Raw genomic sequence first — 7,671 nt, 5'->3', positions numbered from 1 at the left:
TACATCCAAATCCTAACAAGTATCTGCTGCATCAATTGGAACAACAACATCAGCAGGCAGGTTTGTATCCAACGCCTTTGCATATTTTTGAATTTTCATAATTTTGCACCAATATGGTTTTAACCTATAACCATTGACTCTTTTGGAAGGTAACTAATCATCCAAGTCAGCTAGCTGATAAGTACCATTCTCATATATGTACAACCTTGAAAGTACCCTTCCACTTTATCCGGAACTTGGTCCAAAAAGTGTTGTCCAGCTTGTTGTTGTATCTAAGCACCACATCCCTTCTTTGATACCTTGGTCCTTGATAGTCTCATCATTGAAACGCTCAGCCCTCCGATTGCTTAACTGAATATAGTGGTCCAAGGCTTTCTCTCTAGCTAACTACAACTCTTGAAGATCCAACAACCTCTCTTTATACACATCCAAACCACTATTTTGATGCTTCAGAAGAAACTGTAAACTGGGAATCTCAACTTCAATGGGCATCATAGCCTCTCTCCCAAAAACAAGATGATAGCATGAAAATTCAATAGTTGATTTGATAACTATTTTGTAAACCCACAGAGCTAATAAAACATGCAAGTCCCATTGCTTGGGATTCTCCTCCAGACACTTAGTCAGCATAGTGCACAACTCCCCATTGAATCTCTCTACTAGCTCATTGCATTGTCGATAGTAAGGAGTAGAGTACCTATGTGTGATATGTAATTTCTGCATGATCTCCTATACAACCTCTCCTCTGAATCTAAGCCCCTAGTCTATCAATAGCTCCAAAGGCATGTCAAATCTAGTACATATGGCTTCAAATACAAACTTGGCCACCTCTTTAGCAATTACATTCTTCACACATCTAGCTTCAGTCTAGTCAGATAATCTACTCCAGTCAAAATATAGGTCTTGCCCTAGGTAGTAGTAGCGGGCAGAGCACCAATTGCATCCAATCCCCACCTTTCAAAATCCCGATATGATACAATACTCTTCCTCAATTCATATTGCAAAACCTTTTTGCCTTGTTTTTTACAAGGCTCACAGCTCCTGCACCAATGGTACACATCTCTTCTCTGACTAGGCCATACATACCCAGCTGTTAAAATCTTTCTCAGTGGTGTCAGCTTCAAGGAAACATGCCCTCCACAAACCCCTTCATGGCAGGAGGCCAAAATGGCAAATATCTCCTCCCTATTTGGAACTCTCCTCAGAATTAAGTCCTTGCCTTTCATATACACTTGATCATTCAAAATAGTATATTGTAAATATTTCATTATAAAACCATATTTCTGCCTTTTGGACAAATTTTTAGGTGCAAGACATGTGTGTAGAAAATCTTCAATTGCCTCTAAATTCTCTCTTCCCACATAGCTGGGATGGGCAACAGTGATGGCATGCACTTTCAGATCCTTTCCCAACCCCTCTTTTGCTAATGCATCTACAGCTTGATTTTTCTCTCTTTATATGATGTCTTTATATGATGTATCTGCACTTCCTGAAATCTTTGCAACATCCTTCTTATAGAAAAATTCCATTCTTTCAGTTTAGGATTCTTAACTTCCCAAATAGCTTGAAGTTGTCTAGTGACCAACAAACCATCTCCTTTGACTGATAAGTCTTCTGATTTGCTTCTTGATACACACTGTTGAAGTCCATACTCCAAGGTAGCATACTCAGCTTCATTGCTCGTGTGTGCAATTTAATCCCTTCTTGAAAAACCTCTTTACCCTCTAGATCCAATAAAACTATTCCTCCATTGGCCACTCCTGAGCTTCTCTTGAAAGCCCCATCAAAGAATAATGTGAAAGCATGACAGCCCGTTATCAAGGTCCTTCCATCTGGGCACTTTCTTCTTTGCCATTGTTTCTTCCTCAACACCACTAGATTCTGCCTACATGTCAGAATATCAAGTAGGGTAGCCCTAGTGTTGTCCTCCACCATACAAGTAAATTGAAATTCTTGTACTGCAATCAACCAGTTGGACAATATCTTAGAAGGAATGTCTGACTAGATCAGATGAGGAAGCAGAGAATCATGGGTTAGAATAGTAAAAGGCTTTGGGAGTAAATAGGACCTAAATTTCCTCAGAAAAAACACCACAGCCACCCACCATCACCTGCTCTGCCTCACAATATGTCATCTCCCCTTGTGTCTTTGTTCTGCTAACAAAATATAAAGGCCTCATATAAGAATGCTCCTTCCCCTGCTACAACAGCATTGCTCCCACATAATCCTCACCCACACTAGTGTACACAAAAATTTCTCTACTCCAATCAGGAGAGGCATAACTACTGGCAAAGTGCTCAAGATCTCATTCACTTGCATAAAGGCCTCTTCCTATTTCCAACTAAAAGGATCCCTTTGGGATGCCTTCTGTAATGGACATAAAGCTTGAGATAGAAGAAAGATGAACCTGGCAAGATATCTTACCTTGTGGGTAAAATTCAGCTTCACATTTTGAGGAGCTTGTAAAATTTCCTCCCCACCTCACTGTACTTTAACTTCAGACTTCAGCTCCTTCCCTTCCTCTATACATAGCTGTACAGACATACACATAAGGTCAGAATTAGGCTCCAATAGCTAGACCTCTTCCCCATTATCCTCTGCTGACCTCCTCTATTTCTGGATCCTCTATAGAGATGGTTTCCTCATCTTCCTCTTCTGATGTACTACTCTCTGGAATCAACTCCCTTCCTTTAGCCATATCATATTTGACTTGACTTATCATAGGCTAGTTTAGCCCCAAAATTAGATGTCCCCTCCACCAGTCTTGCCTTGCTCTCTCATGGAAATCAGCCATGGCCTCTCAAGAATGAATGGATATGCTTCAGGCTTTGCTCACATCACACTTACATCTAATTCTGACTCTAGACCCAAAACATTTACCTATATCTTCTTTATAATTCCCAAACATCTAACTTTAGCACTATTTTCCATTCTGACTCTAAACTCTGATGGGGCTCCAACCTTCAATGAAGCATCGATAATTGGTAATCTTTACCTCCCTTTACCTACACTATATTAATTTGACCTCCCTTCTTCTCTTTTCTAGGGTGTCTTGTTCTGACCAACTTATTCCATGTCCTCTTAAGTTTGGGCACAATTGCAAAAGCTAGGGCCATGTTAGACTAGGACCCTTCTACTTAAGGTCTTTCATCAAATCATACTCTTCCTCATCGTCGACACCCAAAGGAAAATCCTGCATGCCAATATGTCTAATGGACCTGGTCTTCTTCCTTCCTTTCTTGGGCTGACCTTCCACTTATTTTGCTTCCTTCCTCCTGGATGGCCCTAGTTCATCCTCTACCTCTGCCCCTCTAATTATTTTATTGGATAAAATGTCTGCTTCTTCATCCACTCCAATCAAATTGACTTCTCCTTGTCTAGTTCCATTTACTGGCTATTGTTGACCCTGTGGCACCTACTGATTAGGCATCTCCTCTGCCCTCTTGACATCCTGCATTTCCTCTCTCCTAGGTGCCAAGGGATAAACATCACCTCCCATCCTCCTCGGATATGGGTAGTGAGGCGATATATGACCCCTCTCCATATAATTAAAACATTGAACATTCATGTTTGGGCCTCCTCTTCCCCTGCCTCTAATAACATCTCTATCTGCTACCCTAGGGGCATTTTTGCCTTTGTGAAATAGATTGAGATTCAAATTTTTCATCTGCTGAATCAAATGATTAATACCCTGCATCAGCTATCTACTAATCAGAAACCATTGGAACTACTGGGGCAGCTCCTTTTGCTCTTCTCTCTCTAGGCATAGCTGGCCTTCCTTTTGTATGAACTTCCCTTTGGTTTTGACCCATTCTTTGTAGCTTCCACTACTTCTCTCTATAAATTCTCAAGGTCTCTTCAACAGTTCCACACCTATTCAGCTCCATTTTCTCCTTCAAATCTGCATAAATGGATTGAATTAACATATATTTCTTAACAAGAATAGGTGGATGCTCCATTCCCAAAGAACTGCCCCATCTTCCCCATAGGTCTTCAAAATGGTCCACAAATGTAATAAACACATCAGACAGGTTATGCTTTAACTTCTGAATTTCCTGCCATAGATCATTTGGGGATTCAGCTTGCTTACAATGTTGCACCAAAGTTGTAAGATTCCTCCCCCGAGCTTTTGAGGTATATAGGAGTAAGAGCCTCCCTTTCTAATCTTATAATTATTCCCCTCTCTGAAATAAAAGAAAGATTCTATTTTACCCCTAGTGTCTAAAATGGGTTCCTCTGAAACAAAAATTCAAAAAGAACTTTCCAATGTGCAATTGGAATTAATTGGAAATAGGTATAAAGGACCTTAGCCTAAGGGTCTAGATTTTTAGAAATTTTTGGATTATGGTCCAATTAAGGTTCCTATGGACCAATAGGATCAATCCATGTGTGGGGAGGAGATAAATCCAATTAAGGTTCCTATGGACCAATAGGATCAATCCATGTGTGGGGAGGAGATAAATCCAATTTGTAAAAGAAGATACCCAAAAATGAGTGAATGCACACATAAGATGAAGACTTGACTATGTACAAGGTTTATTAGTAAAAGACTATGAGTATTACAAAAAAAATGAGATATTTTGGGTATAATGATTCCATTTTGACACATGTGTAAGGAAGGGGAGTCCCTTCAAGGAGGCGCCTACTTCACATGCTTGAATGAGTTTTAAACTTAAAAATAATGTGATATTTTTATCACTCCTCTCTCTTGGATCAAACCAAATCAAAAGGGAACCAAACTAGGTCCAAATCTTGTCCAAATTCAACCAAACTGAACTTGGAAAATTCTAAAAATTAGTTGGACTTGGTTAGAGGCCTCCCTCTCCTATAAATAGATCGTTAGCCCTTTGTAAAGAAATATGAGAACTATACTATGCCAGTATTATGCTGAAATAATGATAATTTTTACTATTCTCTAAAATTCTCTCCAAATTGAAGAAATTGGAGCTTCCCTCTTTCTTTAATCTCCATTGGTGGCTCCATCAACATACCAAACCAATTGATTAGTTGGGGGCCTCTACCGTGATCAAAGAATCAAGCAATTTGTAAGGTAAAGGGTGAATTTTGATCTTTTTCTATAACTTCTCAATGTTTCTATCTTCTCAACCCCTCTCAAGCTTGAGAAGCTTAATTGGAATGGCTTTTTAATGCTATTGAAGTTAATTAATGAATGGTAGTAAGGAAATACATAAATTTCCATTTATGCTTAATTTTAATGGTTTTTATGTAATTTCTCTCTCTCACTCAAAGAATGGTCATTCCCATGACCTATTCTCAATCCAAATGAAGCTTCTCATGAAGCTTTTCCCTAATCCAAGAATAAATTCTATGCCTGTTTAAATGGAGACCAAATTAATGGCTATGCTTTTAAGTTAGTTATTTCATGAAAATTTATGATTCAATCCATAATGGGTTAATGATCCAATTAGGGATCATTCTAATCATATCCATAATGTTAAAGTTCATTCTTTTAGAATAAATTGATATTTATCAGTAATAGCAGTGGAGCTATGGCGAAATTTCTGTAAAAATTACACATAAAACATTTTCATTCAAAGTATGAAAAGAGGACTTCCTACCATATTCTAGGAATTATCATCCTAGATAAACTGATTGATTCTCATTGTAATCATAGAAATATTTATTTTTAGATTTATGCATAATTAATGAATTTTTAGATAAATTTATTTATCTATGAGAAATAATTAAATATTAAAAGAGAAATTCCCATTACATTTGGAATTCCATGATTGGATGGGAAAAAGAGAATTTCCTATCATATTGGAATTATGGGATAATTCATTTAATTTCAAAGATGAATTTTTAGATAAATTTATTTATCTATGAGAAACATTTAAATGTCAAAAGAGGAATCCTTACGACAATTGGAATTCCATCATTTAGATGGACAAAGAGAAATTTCTAGCATATTGAAATAATGGATATTTTAAATAAATTTATTTTATAAGAAATATTTGATGGGAAAAGAGGAATTCCCATGGTAATTGGGATCCTAGAAATTAAATGGGAAGAAAAGGAATTTTTTAGTATAAATTTGATTTATGATTATTTTACCATAAGAGAAAATATGGGTAGAATTGATTTCTACAAATCCCATAAATTCTTTTATTCAAAAGAAGAATATTGAATATAATTCAGTTGAGGAATTGAGAAGGAATACGAAATTAGTTGTCAAAAAAAGAATCTTTATTTAGGCCAAGCAATTGGTTGAAATTTAGAAAAAGCCTATTATTGGTATCAATCGAGAAAAAGCTATTAAGTGGTAATAGCATATGTATAGATGTGGATGTGGATGTGGATGTATGAATGTGGATGTGGAAATGGATGTATGGATGTAGATGTGGATGTGGATGTGGATGTGGATGTGGATGTATGAATGCGGATGTGGATATGGATGTATGGATGTGGATGTATGGATGTGGATGTGGATGTGGATGTGGATGTGGATGGGAAAATAGATGTATGGATGTGTGGATGTATGGATGTGGATGTGGATGTGGATGTGGATGTGGATGTGGATGTGGATGTGTGGATATGGATGTGGATGTGGATGTATGAATGTGGATGTGGAAATGGATGTATGGATGTAGATGTGAATGTGGATGTGGATGTGGATGTATGGATGTGGATGTGGATGTGGATGTGTGAATGTGGATATATGGATGTGGATGTGGATGTATGAATGTGGATGTGGAAATGGATGTATGGATGTATATGTGGATGTGGATGTGGATGCATAAATGCGGATGTGGATGTGGATGTATGGATGTGGATGTGGATGTGGATGTGGATGTATGAATGTGGATGTGGAAATGGATGTATGGATGTATGGATGTGGATGTGGATGTGGATGTATGGATGTCGATGTGTGGATGTGGATGTATGAATGTGGATGTGGAAATGGATGTATGGATGTATGGATGTGGATGTGGATGTGGATGTGGATGTGGATGTATGAATGTGGATGTGGATGTGGATGTATGGATGTGGAAATAGATGTATGGATGTGGATGTGGATGTGGAAATAGATGTATGGATGTAGATGTGGATGTGGATGTGGATGTATGAATGTGGATGTGGAAATGGATGTATGGATGTAGATGTGGATGTGGATGTGGATGTGGATGTATGAATGTGGATGTGGATGTGGATGTGGATGTATGGATGTGGATGTATGAATGTGGATGTGGATGTGGATGTGGATGTGGATGTATGAATGTGGATGTGGAAATGGATGTATGGATGTAGATGTGGATGTAGATGTAAGGATGTGGATGTGGATGTATGAATGCGGATGTGGATGTGGATGTGGATGTGGATGTGGAAATGGATGTATGGATGTAGATGTGGATGTGGATGTATGGATGTGGATATATGGATGTGGATGTGGATGTGGATGTATGAATGTGGATGTGGATGTATGGATGTGGATGTGGATGTGGAAATGGATGTATGGATGTAGATGTGGATGTGGATGTATGGATGTGGATGTGGATGTGGATGTATAAATGTGGATGTGGAAATGGATGTATGGATGTGGATGTGGAAATGGATGTATGGATGTGGATGTGGATGTGGATGTATGAATGTGGATGTAGATGTATGGATGTGGATATGGATGTGGATGTATGAATGTGGATGTGGATGTAT

This window comes from Cibotium barometz, chromosome 50 (genome assembly GCF_041138505.1).
Source record: "Cibotium barometz isolate CiBa-2024 chromosome 50, ASM4113850v1, whole genome shotgun sequence".
Lineage (NCBI taxonomy): Eukaryota > Viridiplantae > Streptophyta > Polypodiopsida > Cyatheales > Cibotiaceae > Cibotium > Cibotium barometz.
The sequence above is the reverse complement of the archived record's forward strand: the minus strand, read 5'-3'. Positions refer to the sequence as shown.